Source organism: Suricata suricatta, chromosome 11 (genome assembly GCF_006229205.1).
Source record: "Suricata suricatta isolate VVHF042 chromosome 11, meerkat_22Aug2017_6uvM2_HiC, whole genome shotgun sequence".
NCBI classification, from domain to species: Eukaryota; Metazoa; Chordata; class Mammalia; order Carnivora; family Herpestidae; genus Suricata; species Suricata suricatta.
In genome coordinates this window covers 61,639,224-61,656,572 of record NC_043710.1, presented here as the reverse complement: position 1 = coordinate 61,656,572, position 17,349 = coordinate 61,639,224, and positions in this window count along the sequence as shown.

Here is a 17,349-nt window from a genome sequence, read left to right as displayed (position 1 = left end):
GCGATGAGTCTTTCAGGCTTGTTACAAAATGATGTTTGCAGGCAAGAAAGAGAAGGGAATAAAGCTGGGCCTAAGGATTAAGAAATTCCTTTCTAATTTGGCTAAATTTTACTTAGTCCGAGAGGGAGGAAAAAAAAGAGATTCGTTTTCATTCACTCATTCGTTCCCATTCATTTATTGACCCTACTGTGCATTATCATGCATTAAGCAGAACAGTCATACCGTAGTGTGAGCAGATTAGACTCGGCCCCGTTGCTCATGGGGCTCAAAATGTAAATTAGTAGAGCAGAGAGATTAAAATGGATTTTTAGAGAACACTGGGTTCAAATTCTGACTTTCTGCATCCTGTTTCTGATAAATTTCTTCATATTCCTGAGTATCTTTTCCTAATTTGTGAAATTAACTATCACTATAATGCACATCTGGACGGAGTTCTGTGAGAATCACATTTTGCCGCCGTGCATCCTCACCACCGAGCTCAGCGACCTGCCCTGCGCATATTGTCATTATATGTCCATGTTGTCGTGGTGTAGCTGAAAATATTATTGCAGAGTCGCGGGAATGAATACTGAAGGCCAGGCACTCTGCGTGCGCCATGTCACTTAGCCTTGATAGCCTTCCTCGACTTCTTTCATTTTACTGGTGTGAAAACAGAGGCACAGAGCATTCAAGAAAATTTAAAAAGTCATTTAGTTCACAAGTGGCAGAACGTGAATCAAGTTTCTGCTGGTCCCCAAAGCCATGTGTTTTTCTATTCTTCTGTGCTGTTTTCTAACTTAATATTAAAAATAAAAAAAGTACAAGAAATGTTCATTTATTAGTGGATATCCTTTGGCATTGCTTTTTGTTACTAACCAAATCTGCATATTTTTATCAGTATTTGTATATAAAATTGAATTGCAAAAGCAAGTGTAAATTTTCTTACTTAACATGATTTCCCGGAGAATGTCCCAATGAATATGTTTTCTTTTCACATAAGTCTTTATATAGATGAGTTTTGGTGGAATTTTCCAGCCCTGTGTATGGTGATTGCACTTGCTGAATCAAAATTTGAGTGTTCTGAAAATCAATATTTCTTTCTCTTAAAATTATAAGTAATCTTTATATATTAAGCAGTGACGGTATGCTGAAGCAGTCAGTCTGAGAAGACCGGCCCTGTTTCAGGCTATGTAGTACAGTGGTTGGATAAGTGAAGCTAATTTGGGTCAGAGAGATTCGCACTCAGAGCTCCATCTCAGTCCTCGTCTAGCAGTGTGGTTATTGATACGTTTATTTTTCAGGTTGTTTCCTTGATTAATAAGTTCATTATTCAGGTAGTTTTTTTAACTGTAAAAAGTATAAATGATCGAGGTAACAAATAGCATCTATGCGTGAGATTGTTTGAAGGAGTAAGTGAGACCTTGGGCCGGATCAGTTAGCCCAGTGCCTGGCAAGTAGTGAATAAACTATGGATGTGATTTCAGTGTTGTGTGGTTGTATAGGTCTCCATGGCCAGTTGTTTTCAAGTTCAGTGAAAACATTCTAACAAGTAGCCCATCCACAAGGATAAATAAATCTGTGAAATGATGTTTTGATGGAAAATGTTTCCTAAAAATTCTCCATTTTCACTTCTCTTTCTATTATTCATATTGCGTCAGACAATATTTTCAATTAAGTGTTCATGTACACATAAAAACATCTGGAAATCTTCATTTGAAAAAAAGAGGAGTTCATTGTGAAAAATCAACATACAGCTAGCCTTTCTCAGCCCTTTCTCAGCTGCTGCAGGAGCGAGAGATAGAGTTTAAAAGTTGCAGCCCTGGGGGGTATAAAGCTCAACTTGAAATATCAAATTCATCAAAGTATACAGCAGTTTATACATTTATAGAAGAGGACAGGATTCCTTCATTAAAAGATAATGACCCAGTACCCGAATCTCGGTTTCTAACACCATGCTCCAATAGAAGGTACCAGCAGTCCTTGGGAGGATAAATGGCTGATTTTAGAGCTGAGACACAGAATACCCAAGATAAGCCTGGGGCGTCCAGTAGCACTAGAAACTAAGGAATTGATCACAACTCAAAATGATGAAGAAATACCAAGAGGACACAGAAGCCAGCTGAAAAAGTTCCCAATAGCCAAAGAAGGAACAATTTGAGTCACAAAATAAACAATGTAGTATTGCCCACTATGTCTGAGTACAAAATACAGTGTGCACTGATATAAATAAATGATAAAACATAAATAGGGGAAAAGAGATGTATCTCCCACACAGAATTTCAGATAATTTATATAGATACTTGTCCCTATACTCTTTGATTATGGACTACACTTAGTGAATGATTACAAAAAATACAATATGGAAATGGAAAATGGACTTTATGGTAGAGGATCTTAGCAAATACTACCTAACATAGTTGATGAACGTTAACACTGGTGATAAACCATGTGTTGATCACATGTACCACTGCTACGTGTTGAGAATGGCACTTCACCTGTGGGCAGTTTCCTTCTCAAAGCTCTTAACCCCAGTCTAACTATAAGGGGGACAAATACCCAAACCTAAATTGAGGAACACTATAAAATACCTGACTTCAAAACTGTCAGGGGCATCAAGAAAATCTGAGAACCTGTCAAAGCGCAGCAGCCTAAGGAGACATGACAACTGAATGTAACATGGTGTCCAGAATGGAATCTTGGAATAGGAGAAGGGCATTAAGAAAACCTAGCAAATGATGACTAAACTATGGAGTTTAGTGAATAAGAATGTGTCAATATCGATTCATTAGTTATAATGAATGTGCTGTAGTAAATATACAGGTTAGCCATAGGGAAAACTAGGAGCAGGTTATACAGAAACTCTTCTGTCTTTCCAGTTGTTCTGTAAACCTAAAATCATTCTAAAATAAAACATAGAATGTGCAAGGGATTCCTAAGATGGCATAACTAGTTTTAAACTGAAGTTATTCTTTTAAAATTTATTACTAAAATTTTAAATTTTTTGAAAAAATTATTCTTTATGTCCAATATGGCAGTTACTAGCCACCTGAAGCTATTGAGCTCTTGGAATATGGTGCATGCAAAATGAGGTGTGCTTTAAGTGTAAAATTCACACCTGCTTTGAAAGACAGTTCATACAAAAAAAAGAATGTAAAATATTCTACTTAATAATTTTGTTATTGATTACCTATTGAAATGATATTTTGGATATGCTGAATGACATAAAATACATTATTAAATTAAATTTTCTCGTCTTAACTTTTTAAAATGTAACTATCAAAACATTTAAACATTTTTAGGTGATTTGCATTATGTTTCGAAGCTGTTAACGAGGACATGTTTGGGTATCTTAGAGGAACAGTTTTTACTGTGTTTACTTAAAATGTTTGCTTATATGTGATTTTCCATATTTTGTTGTTGGTATACATATTTTTCTAATGAACAGTAACCCAAGAACTTAAGGACAAAATCAAAAAGTTTTAGCCTTTGGAGGAGATTAGTAACAATGGGTATTGTTATTAGTTTTCCTGAGATCGCCCCTGAGGCGGGACTGGGCTGTGCAGTCTGATGGGTGGTCTTGGAGGCGAACGGCTCACCTCAGAGGTCGCCTGCAGCACCCATCTGTTCTGTGCTAAGATTGCTCTGTGCATTATCTTCCCTCACAGATTCTATGCAGTGCCCCGTAGTCATCAGTGTGTAGCAAAAACAAAGTAGAGAAAAGTTCTTTCTTCCTTTTTATCTAAAACTGTGGGTGCTCTTCCAGTGAACAATGGGTGGCTGTATCCCATCCTTACAAAATCTCATCCATTGCCTGAAGTAAATGGTATTTTATGTGAGGAAAAGAACACCGATGTTATTCATCACCCTGCCTTCTGGGTAATACCTGGCAATTAAAAACCAACCAACCAAAAAAAAAAAAAAAACAAAAACAAAAAATATGCCATTTCCTTCCTTTTATACCTGAAGAAGTCCTCATTCTTCAATCCTAGTTCTAGGCATCTTTATTGTGAAGATTTTTTTTCATCACAATCTTAAGTATCTCCGTGCTCCCAGGACACTGGCTGAAAAACACGGTCTTTGACAATACTGTAACATATTCTTGGCAGGATGGTAGAGCTGTATGTCACTCACGATTTTGAGATCCTTGGCAGAAGAGACCAAAGAGACATGGTGGGAAGGATTTTTGAAACTAACCTAGGTGCCAGCCCTTGCTTTGGACATAATGAAATCCAATGAGGAGTCACATACATATATGGAAAACTAACCACATCAATATGAAACAGTAGGTAGTTAAGGAATGAATGAGTGAATGAATGAATGACCATGGTAATGTCATCTTTTCCTTACATATAGGTCAAGTTCTTGAATACACTACTTAACTCCACTTATATTTACACAGATTTTGTTTGTCTTCTACCTCTTCCCAAATATAATAATTCTCTTACAATCTGTTTTGTTGTTTGCCCTACTTTCTTTTAAAATTACTAAGCAATACTCTTTTCCCCTTCTAATGCCAGTGAATCTATTATAAATTTTAATGGCTAGAACTAATTTTGGAAGAAATAAGAAAATAAGAGAGGCCTTGGTATCCTAAGGCAAGACAGAATAGCTTGGGCCTCTAGTATATCACAGTGGCCCAGGATTTGGATAAAAGTGTTTAACTTACTTTGGGTAGATATAATATTTGAATTTCACTGCACTCCTGTTATTCAGGGGATGGAGAAAACAGTTGCTTTTAATACAGCTAACAGAACTCTTAAAACAGATTTTTAAAGTAAGATCAAATAATCATTGATGGGGCTTTTTTTTTGGGTGACAGTGGGGTTCACAGGGTCTGGAGCTGACAGCCAAGAAAGTATTAGGACCTCTTTGGTGCAAAAAAGATGATTTTATTAAAGCACAGGAACAAAACCCATGGGCAGGAAGAGCTGCCTAGGGACCATGAAGAGAGACTGGTTATATACTATGCAATTGGGGGAGGTAAAGTCTAGGGGAATTTTCCAATGAGATTTTCATGTGCTGAAGAAGACTCACAGGATATTGGGGCCTAGCAACTGTCAAGCTAAGGTTGTTTTTCCCTCTAGCAAAGCTTTAGCATTAAGACAATAGGGAGTTCCGGGAGAAACTCTGCCCCCCTGAAGTATTTGTCAATGGGCTGCAGGGTATAAGGAAATTTAATTTTATCTGCCATTTCCTTCTGTCCTTGTTTCCCATATCAGTCACAATATGTTATAAATTAGGAGCATCTACTTATCTGGAGAACAAAAAAAGGAAACTCACAGAGTGGTAAAGATGCATTCAGTATCTATGTCTGACAAAGGTCTTATATCCAGAAGACATAAACAACTTCTATAAATCAACAGGAAAACAGTGGTCAACCTAATGGAACAGTGGGGCAAAGGACTTGGGTATTTCACCCAAAAAAGCATATCCAAATAGCTATCAAAATATATGGGAAAAATGTTCACCTTCATTGTTCATGAGGGAATATAAATGAAAAGCATAATGCTTTGTCACTACATATCCATCACGCTACAGTGAACAAGATGGAACATATCAACTGTTGGCAAGGATGTGAATGAACCGGGACTCTTCTATACCTGCTGGGAGAAGTGCAGTTTGGTATAGATAGTTGGAAACTACTTGGTAATGTCTACTAAACCTGGCCGTTAAATGTAACTTCAGCAATTCACTCTTCGGTATAAACTCAACAGAACGCATATATGTGTTTACCAAAATCCACATACTAAAACATGTATCACAGCTTTGTTTGTGATAGCCCCTAATTGGAGTCTACACAAATGTCAGTCAACAGTAAGTTGGATATTAGTTATAGCATGTTCATTCAATGGAATATTATAAAGCAATGAGAATTGGATGATCTCCAACTTCATTCACAAAGACAGATGAGTCTCACAACATAATATTAAGGGAAAATTCAGACAAAATAGAGTACACACTGTAATAATTCATTGTATATTAAATTAAAAGCAGGTAAATCTAATATAAGTTGTTGGATTTGGATCACATTTACTTCTGGATGACAGGTGGGATCATGACTGGATGAGAACAGAAGGAGTATCTGGGGTGCTGGTTATGTTTCTATGTCTGGATTTCCTTGCTAATTACATGAGTGTGCTTAGTTGTAAAAAATGTGTCAAACTGTGTATCAAATGTATAAGCAAATAATTCCAACAGGAACATTGACAAATACAGTGTGGCACGACAAATCCCTGTCTATTTTAGGTGTGGGCAAACACAGCGACTGTCACAGTCCCCAGAGCACCTCCATGAGGTTGCATAGCAATGCAGCCTTTACATACAGGTCTGCTTGGACTAACGTGTAGTAAACATTAACAGAGAGCTATTCTAGACATTCTCCTGAGAATTTATATGTATTTTTGCCAGTTAATCTGCCCAGCAATCTCAAGAAGTAAAAATTATCTTCATTTTCTAGAACAATTTTACTTGATTTGCCCAAAAACCTCTTAGCTACCATGCCATAGTCTTTATTTTTTTTCCAATTTACTCAATTTTATTAAATTCTTTCCTCTATAGGAGAACATTTTAAAGGGACATGATTGTCTGGCAATGACGTAGAGCCTTCTCTGTAAAACCTGGCATTCCCCTAATCTGGAATCCCAATATGACATTTGTGAACCAAGTATCTCTGTATGCCTAGAATACAGATTTGCTCACAACACTTATATACTCTCTGGAGAGCAGCCACGAATTAATGCCTTGTAGGATATGCACTTGATGAGGAGCAACAGATGAACTTAGCCATGGAAAGAGCTTACACAGTGCAAGAATTAAGTTCCATTTTGTCAGCATCAAGTTGTGTGGTGATGGACATGATATTTGTGTATTCTGAGCTTCAAATTTTACAGTTTTAAGATGAGAAAAACAATTATCTCTCTGATTCCCAAAGTGTAGTTTTTGGCTCACTCTCTCTTTTACCTTTTGGTTTTTGGTACCTTTCCTTTTCTTGTGTTTTTGTTGTTGTTGTTCTTTGTTTTTTGTTTGTTTGGTTTTTTTTTTTTTTTTTTTTACTTTGTGCTATGTACTGTCTAGCCATTCTCATATATGCTATTTCTATTTATCCCTACAGTAATCAAAACATTATCTTTTTCTATTCCCACTTATCTGATGAAGAAACTGAGGCTAAGAGAGATGAAGTAGTTTGGTTAGATTCTTATGCCTATATCATTTCTCCTCTGTTACTTAATGTCTCAGAGCCTCTGCTATCAAATGGAAATAACTGTGATTGTTCCATGTGGTACCTAGGGATTTTTTTTTAATTTATTTATTAGTTTGTTGCTACTGTTATCACTTTTGTTTAATTTTACTATTTATTGAGTGACGACTCTATGCCAGGCCATCTCCTGGTACTTTCAAATATATGATCTCACTTAATCTTCATAAAAATGCTGGGATTGAAATTAAGTCTCTTTTACAAATGAGGACACTCAGGTCTCAAAGTGACCTGGTCATTTTCCCAAGCCCATCCAGTTAGAGTCCAAGCCCAGGTTTATACTTCAACATGCAAGGTTTCTTCACTAAGCTCAGGGCCTCCACATTTTATGGGTCTGTGACTAAAAATGTTAATATAAAAGTAGTCTAAAGAAAAACTGAATTTTGAAAGAGAATAAATGAATTTTGTGTCCAAAAGCAATACCATCAACTTCTTTCTCTTTTTATCATAATTTTAAATGTAACCAAGCACTCTAATTATTTATCCTGTATTTATGTAAAAAAATATAACAAAACTTTGAAGTGCCTAATGAGACTAAGCACTGAGAAACTAGGAAGGGAAACCCACTCTTCCCTTCTTAAGGAAGGCTTGGATCAGGTGGAGGGTTAAGATTGAGATAGTGGAGGTAGAGAGAGGATAGAAAAGGAAATGTAATTAAAATCCATGTGGTGTTACAGAAATAAGGACTAAAGTAGGGTTCCCAAACCACATCAAATATGAGTCCCCATTTATTGATTTTTAAAGATGAATAGGTGACAGCCAAGCATGGAAAGGGTATTAGGGTTCCCATAGCTTATGTGAAAACTATAAATGGATAAATATGATATTCTAAGATAGGCAGTGGTTCCACGGATTTGTCCTGAAACCATGGGAAGTGACAGGGCCATGAGTTTTGAGATCTGAAGCTTGTAAAAGTTGAGGAACCCTCATTAAAGAAAGCATACATGGAATTAGGTAATAGAGGGTATATTTATTTAGAATATGAAAAGAAATCACCAAAAAAAATAAATTTGTAGAGACTTAGGTCTCTTTCTTCCTTAATTAGCTTCTATATAAATGTTTCAGTGAAAATGCTTCTGTATCAAAACTTATCTTCTCTCTGCAAGAGTATTCTAAAACTCTCAACCCTCCCCAGTACTCACAGTGGCCATCCAAGTGCAAAGGCCTGAAATGTAAGCAACATAAACTCCACCATAACTCTGTCTCTGGAAGAATCCGAAGCTGGTCTGGTATGGTGAATAGAATTTTAAAATGATCCCAAGATTCCTACTGCCTAAGGGATGTTTCCTTGAATATAAGGTGACCTGTGGACATAATGGATGTGCTGTCATGATTAAATTACATTGTGTGGCAAGGTGAATTTTGCAGATGCAGTTATGGTGTCTAATCAGTTGACATTGAGTTAATCCACAGGGAGATTATCCTGGTGGAACTGACATGATCAGGTGAACACCTAAAAGAGACACAGGAATGGTTTTCCTGCTGCCTTTGAAGCAATAAGCTGCCACATTGTGAGAGGGCCATATGGTAAGGAGGCGTGAACAATTTCTAGGAAATAAGAGCTGACAGCCAACAAGAAAGTGAGGATTTTAGCCAAACAAGAATAAGAAGTTAAATTCTGCCAGCTGAGTGAGGTTAGAGTGGGGCCCTATGCTCCAGAAAGGAACAGAGTCTAGCAAACAAACATCTTAACTGCAGTTTTGTGAGACCTTATGCAGGGAACCCAGAAGAGCCATGCCTGGACTCCTGACCCATAGAAACTGTGAAATAATAAATATGTATTGTTGTAAGCTGTTATATTTGTGATAATTTGTTATAAAGCAATGGAAAAGTAGATACATCAGGAAAGCTGGAAGAAAAGGAATGGTATGCCACACTGAAATTCATAATGCTGCAATGATTGATGCTTCCATAAGACTTGTACCACAACAACAAAAATGGCTTAGCCTGTAAGTTTGTGACTTGTATGTGTCTCTGGGGGTTATAAGGTAAGGACAATTGTTCTATTTTAATTTTCTAAAAGGAGACAGAGAGAGACACACACACACAGAATCTGAAGCAGGCTCCAGGCTCTGAGCTGTCAGCATAGAGCCTGATGCAGGACTCAAACTCAAGAATAGTGAGATCATGACCTGAGCCAAAGTTAGACACTTAGCTGACTGAGCCACACCGGTGCCCCACAGTTGTTCAATTTTAGACACTAGTGCTAATATACCAGGTAACCCTGAGCTCAGTATTCTCCCATGTGGGTTTCAGTGTTCTTGTCTTCACAGTGAGGGAGTTGGGTAACTTGATTCCCAAAGATTTTGGAGCTTTGACATCTCTATGGAATTATCAAGAGTATTGCCATATGACAGGCTCCATGAAAGCCATTGGCCCCTCTGTACTTTTGGGTAGGTTCCATTTGTCTAGTACCGAATTTTCTTTCCAATTCCAAGTGTAGTAGACTCTGCATTGACATTCCCTTTCCACATAATGTAATTATAGAAGAGCAGATGATTCATTCTCTGAAATGTTCTATTCACTTAGATTAACCACACCTAAAACAAGAATCGTCTTGACCTGAGAATCTTCATTTAGAACTTGCTGATTCAATAGAAAGACATCAAATTACATCCGCTGTTAATTTTAAATTAACTCAAAGTATTTAATTAACACCTCTTCAAACAGAAAAGGAAATAAGGATACTTTCCACTAAAGGCAATGAAGACCGCTTAAGAGATTTTTATAAATCAAATTTAAACCCCATATCCATTTAAACTCTTTCACAATTAAGAATATTCAGGGTAGAGATGCACATAAAGCAATTAGCAGCTCCAGAGAAGGGGAGGGATACTAAGCAAGATTTGATTAAATGTTGAAATGAAGTGAAGCTGAGGCTTTGCATAATTGTGGAAGAGGAACCTTGTCCCTCAGGTATATGTGAAAACTGTAAGAAAACTTTAAAACCTGTGAGCTCACTATTAAATGTTATGGAGTACATAAGAAGCCTGCTCAAACATTAGGTTCTAAAGTCTTTCTAATGGAAAAAAATGTAGGTCTGGAGCATAGACCTCACGACTCTATCATTAGTTCATTCGATAGCCCCACTAGGTCACTTGACTGCTTTGGGCTTCATTTCCCTTATTTTAAGCAAAATGATGTGATATTTATAGTAAATGAATATTAGAAGGATTGCCTGTTCCTTGAGCTTTTGATGTCTGTTAAAATATAGAGAAACCCTTTTTAAATGGACAAATCAGTTTTAGGAAAAACTGGGAATTGTTGTTGTTGTTGTTTTTTAATTAGAAGATTTCTTGAAGTCTTTCTAGGCTGATGAGGCCTAGAATTTCCCAGATGATTATATTGTCAGCTCATTTGATAAAAAGGATCCCCTGTTTTTAGACAACATCTAAGAACTGTGTTGAGCAGAACACATGTCAAAAAACACCAGCTGAGATGATCTCTAAAGACCTTGAGAGCCCAACATCTTTTGAATCTTGATCATCTTGTCTGCACTTTAGCTCTAGGTACATTCATGAGTTGGAAGGGATGTTAATAGGCATAGCACTTTTGACAGTAATTTACTAAGTCTCCTTGATGAAGTCAAACATTTAATTAAATATTCATTAGTTTCAAACCTGAGCCTTGTTAACCATGGATTTATTTCAAGCACACATTGTGGGACCTTCCCTTTTTATGATCTCTTTATAGTTTCAGATGTACACATTTACCCCAAAGCTTAAATTACTGAAATCAAAAACCAGATGCCATAGAGAACATTTTGGTTCCATTCATTCTTTCCTTATTCTTACCTACTTCAGGTAACACTAAAATAAAGATTGTCAAGTTGAGACAGAAATAAACTACACAATGATAGTACAATGTGTGGAAAGGAAGGAGAGTATGTGACTTTGGGATGGGAAGGTACTTTGGAATCAGATGGCCTTGGGTTTAACTCTTAGCTAAATTGTACTGGCGGTGTGATCTTTGACAGGTTAATCAAGCACTTCTACATCCTTTGTCCTTATGTCCAACCATTGTTGATGTAAGCAAGCTGTATATTTTCTGAGTATTATTACTGAGTATTATCATTCATGAGTTAAGTGTTGCTTTTCTTTTTCCTGTAGCAGGTCTGATGTTTCTTCTGTGAATCTCCTAAACTATTGGGTAGTATGACAACATAAGCTTGGTAATTATACATACCTGAGTCTCTTCTGTTTTAAACAATCTCCTTTCATATAAAACAATCACTTTCACTTTGTTTAAAAGTTCAGTCTTTTAGAGTCCTATCTCCATCTTTTCCTCCACAAGAATGGCATTGGAAATCTCTGAAAGGATTCTATAAATAGTATCCCTCACCTCCAAAGTTTGAGCCAATTGAGAAATAACAGCTAAGAAATAAATAAAATGACCAAACTATGGCATTTCTTTGAATCCAGGGAAATGTACTGTTATTTTAAGGCATACCATGATTTTACATACTTTAGATAAAGCACTGCTAATTAATATTTAACAATATACTTTCTTACAACTTGTAATTTCTATTTTACTCTTGAAAAATAGATTTAGCTCATATATTTTTATTTTGCATTGGTCTTATCCAAACATAAAGAAAATGTGAGCCAATGAAATGGTGAAGGTTTTCAAAGCTTCTTCATATTGGGAGATTGATATTTTTCATTTAGATGGATCAGTTTCAGAGTTTTTTCTGTATAAGTTTGCCCGTGTCCTCTCAGAAATCTTGGTGACATGGCATTCTTAAAATAGGCCCTTAGGAAAAAACCCAGAAGTCATTGTGCTATACTTTTTTAAAAAGCTTTTGTTATTTATTTTGAGAGAGCGCACATAGCAAAGGGGAGAGAAAGAATCTCAAGCAGGCTCTGCATTGTCAGCACAGAGCCTGATGTGGGGGTAGAACTCATGAACCGTGAGATCATGACCTGACCTGAAACCAAGAGTCAGAGCTGACTGAGCCGACTGAGCTACTGGACACCCTGGTGTTGGACTTTGAAGCTGGCTTTTCAAAGTTGTGGAACTAGCCTCATTTTCACTCCTGCTTCAACAATGTTCCTAAACATATTAGTTATAATTCCTCACTATTTGGTTCCTAAGGCTTTAAAACAATCCTCAGGACTTTCTCTAGTGTTTCTGATACCCATTGATCAAGTTTTGACACAGGTACATTTGATGTTAGGTTAGGCAGTGACCACTGTCTTGACTGCTGCCTGGCCAACAGTGAGCCTTCACTATTAATGAAGTGGATTTTTTTTAGTGTGATTATTATATACAAGCAAATGATTTTCCTAAAACTATACAGAGATGGACTGACCTACTGACACAGAGGCTCTGGTCTGATGATGCATGCACCCAGCAAGTAGCTGCTGCCAATAGAAAGAAGAAAGGGCTCTGCCTCACAAACCTGTTTCTTCTTTCAAACTAATAAGCCAGTTAAGCCAAAATAGGTGTGAAAATGTGGATAAGAGTTCATGAATATCATAATAGTCTACTTTGTATTGTCTGTATTCTCCTTGGTCTCTGCTACAAGGTGGCTTATCTGGTCTAAGGTTTAATGTGATGACACCTACTGCTGGAGCGAGAGTCCATGAAGTCTCCCTGCTCCTTCGGGGGAGCTTCACAGCTGTGTTAGCATTCTGGTATCCTAATGCTAGGGCATGCATGGGTTCCCATTTGTTTTGCACACCCCACTCCATGCAGTGGTATCTGATAGAGCTGCCACAGTCCACTTATGTAGACACATTGCACATTGCTGTTGCTTCATGCCGTAGCTCCGTATCTTCTTGAAGTGCCACACACAGAGCCTCTTCTAGAGACTTGAGGCCTAGAGGCTTGATGCTACAGGCTATGCAAGGACCTCTGGGCCTCTCATGTTCTCAGGTGTCACCAGAAACCCCTCTCTGGATATTTCTATTACTCCCTTCTCCCTTGAGTTTCACAGTGAGAGAGGAAAAGTGAAGACTCCCTCCTCTTTGACCTTTCGTTATCTCTTTTTCCTTGTTTATACTCACTCCTGGTTAAAAGGACTTAGAGTTCAACCTTCTCTTGCTTTCCTTTCAGAATATCCCTCTTCCTTTGCACCTACTTTCCCCCAGATTTGTAATGTCCAGGAGACACGATTTAAGGGTAGAGTACTAATAGGATTTGTTGTTCAAAGCAGGATAATTTTCAGTGTGAAAGGGGGCACTATTCATAAATGCAATGGGAAAATGGGCATAAGCCAGAGACAAGCAGGAATGGTGGTATCGTGATATGCCACCCATATGCTTCTTCAGGGAGATGACTCAGCATAGGGGAATCAGTTTACCCATCATGACACCCCTCTTTCAGAGCAACCGAAGACCAATCCTCTGTGTGTGTGTGGCGGGGGGGGGGGTGTTGATATGGAATAGATATAAAGGCTTTTCTTCTTCAACTTTGGACAATTCTGTAGTGTTTTCTCAGCTTCAGAGCTCCCTGTGAGGTTGGCGGGAGCTGCATTGAGATTCATTGCACCTCCTCCTTTCCTTCTGTCCAGTGCTGCTTCTTTCCCTTCCCTTCCATGAATGTAAATCCCAGGAGACTGTCCAATCAGCATCTTTCACTCTCACATCCATAGTCCACCTCCAAGTTTGCAGCTCAGGGAAATTGACCAGAAACAACAGAAAAACTGATATGTACGGACATCCTATTTATGGGGGACAGTGATAGAAAACACAAAGCCCTTTGCAGTATGTAAATTACACCTCAGAAAACCTGACTACACACATATGTACAAATGCAAACACACAGGAGGAATGTTTGCAGAATATTGCAAAAATAAAATTTGAAAAATATCTCTATAACTTTATGATGTGGGATACTACCTAACCTCACATAAAAATTGAATGAGAAATGAGAGACTCATTGTGAAGGTCCTGAGAGCATATCTGACACTCAATAATGTAAGAAAGCAGCTAATCTTGTTTTCCCCCTATTTTCCCTTTTCCTATTCCACATAATAAAAAATTTTACTCTTCACAAAAAATGTGATTTACTCCTTGTAGCCCTTTTCCAAATACCCTGAAGCCTCATTGTAACATGCTTGATTATAGAGTAGGATCCAAACCATACCTGAAGACTTAATTGCTAACATATTAAAATGACCTCATTAATCATGTTGTATCATAGGAAAGGCAGACTTACTGCAAGAACCTCAACAAAACAGTATAGCAAAGTCCCCACCTAGCATGAGAGCAACCCTTAATGTGGCTTTTAAACACATTGCCATTGCCATCCATCTGTTCATTTATTCAAAATACACTTATTTAGGGGCACCTGGGTGGCTCAGTTGGTTGGGTCTTCGACTTCGGCTCAGGTCAGATCTCATGTTAGTGGGTTCGAGCCCCGTGTCGGGCTCTGTGCTGACAGTTAGCTCGGAGCCTGGAGCCTGCTTCCGGTTCTGTGTCTCCTTCTATCTCTGGCCCTCCCCCTCTCATGCTCTGTCTCTCTCTGTATCAAAAATAAATAAAACATTTAAAAATATTTTTAAAAATTACACTTATTTATCAATGTCTACCATGAGGACACTATTCATTGAAAGTATAGAAATTAATATGATTGTGTTCTTGCCATCTAAAAATTTTTCGCTTAGGAGTGAAAATAGATATGTCATTGAGTATTTTTAATTATATCAGATATTCTAAAAGAGGAGTTCCTGGATTCTCTGGAAGTTATAGTAATTAACCATGCCAAAACCAATCAAGGAAATCTGAGATGAGGTGAACACAGCCTTGGTTCTGATGGAAAAGTAAGAGTCTTCCAAGGCCTCCAAAGTGTGGAGAGAATTTTAAGGCAGAGGGAACAACTCATGCAAAGGCATAGTGTTACTATAGAGTAAGCAGTAATCCACAAGTAATTTTGTAGGCCAGGGTTATATGCTTTGTTCATGGAAAGAGCTGGAAGAGGTAATAAGAATAATTAACATTTAATACCTCCTATACACAGACCAATGTTCCAAGCATTTTGCTTATATAGTTATTAGATTCTCATAGCAGTTCTATGAGTTAGGAACTGTGATTATCCCCATTTTACAGGTCTTAAAACAGAGGCTCCAAAAGATCGAGTCACTTGTCACATTTAGAAAAAGGAACTAAGGTTGGATCTTAACCCATGCAAATCTGGCCCCACATGCCATTTTCTAATCCTGTGCTCTGTGCTTTCATTTTTGGGAGGTGATATGATGCCATCAGAAATCATGATTCATATTGGATGCAAATTGATGGTAAAACTAGATTATTTAGTCATATGAGATCCATGTATGGCAAAGTTATGAAAAGTTGATTGTGGAACACAAATGTCATAGGAAAGGGATATAAATCTATCCCCTCTTCAATCTAGGCATTTGTAGGGTCCATCAGCAGAAGTGTTGATGTTTACAGGTTGCACTCTGTAAAATTTACATATAATCAGTTTCACAAATACAGCCTTTGGGGGATGAAATTTTAAGACTGGTTTTATTTAAAATTATAATGTTTAACCATATTAGATTTAAAATTTTTGTTTTGTTTTAATTCCAGTTAGTCAACATACAGTGTTCTATTAGTTTCGGGTGTATAATATAGTGATTCAGCAATTCCATACCTCATCCAGTGCTCATTGGGACAGGTTCCTTCCTTAATCCTCATCATCTATTTAACCCTTCCCTCCATCCTCCTCCCCTCCAGTAACTATTGATTTGTTCTCTATAATTAAGAGTCTGTTTCTAGAGTTGTCTCTTTTTTACCTTTGCTCATTTGTTTTGTTTCTTAAATCCCACACATGGGATTTGTCTTTTCTCTGACTTATTTCACTTAGCATAATACTTTCTAGCTCCATCTATGTCCTTGCAAATGACAAGACTTCATTCTTTTTTATGTCTCATATATATATATACATATATATAATACACACATATATGTATATAATCTCCAGATCACATACACATACATACATATACGTACATTTGTTCTTTATCCGTTCATCTATCTATGGACATTTAGGTTGGTTCCATATCTTGGCTATTGTAAATAATGCTGCTATAAACATAAGAATGTTTATGTCCCTTTGAAATAGTGCTTTTATATTCTTTGGGTAAACACCCAAGAGTGCAATTGCTGGATCGTTGAGTAGATCTATTTTTAACGTGTTGAGGAACCTCTATACTGTTTTCTAAAGTAGCTGCACTAGTTTGCATCCCCACCAACAGTGCTGGAGAGTTCCTCTTTATCCACATCCTCACTGACACCTCTTGTTTCTTGCATTGTTGGTTTTAGCTGTTCTAACAGGTGTGAGGTGATATCTCATTGTAGCTATGATTTTCATTCTATGATGATAAATAATGTTGTGCATCTTTTCATGTGTATGCTTACCATCTATATGTCTTTGGAGAAATGTCTGTGCATGTCTTCTGCCCATTTTTTAAAAATAGGTTATTGTCAAATTGGATTACATACAACACCCAGTGCTCTTCCCCATAAGTGCCCTCCACCATCACCACCACCTCTTTTCCCCCCCCCCCCCCCCCCCTCCCCCCTCCGTTCATTTTCAGGATCCAACAGTCTCTCAAGTTTTGTGTCCCTCTCTCTCCCCAACTCTCTTTCCCTCTTCCCTTCCCCCAGGACATCCATTAGGTTTCTCCTGTTTTCCTGTTAGACCTATGAGTGCAAACATATGGTTTCTGTCCTTCTCTGCCTGACTTATTTCGCTTAGCATGACACCCTCAAGGTCCATCCACTTTCCTACAAATGGCCAGGTTTCATTCTTTCTCATTGCCATGTAGTACTCCATTGTATATATATACCACATCTTCTTGATCCACTCATCAGGTGATGGACATTTAGGCTTTTTCCAGGTTTTGGCTATTGTTGACATTGCTGCTATGAACATTGGGGTACATGTGCTCCTATGCATCAGCATTTCTGTCTCTCTTGGGTAAATCTCTAGCAATGCTATTGCTGGGTCATAAGGGAGTTCTATCGATAGTTTTTTGAGGAACCTCCACACTGTTTTCCAGAGTGGCTGCACCAGTTTACATTCCCACCAACAGTGTAGGAGGTTGTCCGTCTCTCCACACCCTCGCCAGCATCTATAGTCTCTTGATTTGTTCATTTTAGCCACTC